The following is a 377-nucleotide window of genomic DNA, read 5'->3' on the forward strand; positions in this document are numbered from 1 at the left end:
GTTTTGTCTTGAGTCTCATGCAGGGGTTGGAGGTCTGAGGTGAGACACCTTCCCCGAGTGGGTTTAGTTGCATAGTTTGCCCCGAAGCTCATTCTCATGTCAGACTTCTCCAGGGCTCAAGCTACTGCTGTTTCCTGCCTGGTACAAGTCCATTGCCTAGCCGCTCCATACTAAATTGCAGTCATTTGCTCTTCTGATCCCACAAGCGGGAAATGGCAATCAAGTGTGTTTTGGTAGCAGTGAGATCTGGTTTTGGATTCCCAGCTTCAGTGTTTTACTGTCAGCTTATCTCACTCTACGAAACCCAGTTCTTCAATTGCAAGCAACAGAAATGTCGGTCAAACTGGTTTTAGTCCAAAAATGAATTGATTGGTTCT

The sequence above is a fragment of the Rhinopithecus bieti genome, unplaced genomic scaffold (assembly GCF_001698545.2).
Source record: "Rhinopithecus bieti isolate Rb0 unplaced genomic scaffold, ASM169854v2 scaffold_78508, whole genome shotgun sequence".
Lineage (NCBI taxonomy): Eukaryota > Metazoa > Chordata > Mammalia > Primates > Cercopithecidae > Rhinopithecus > Rhinopithecus bieti.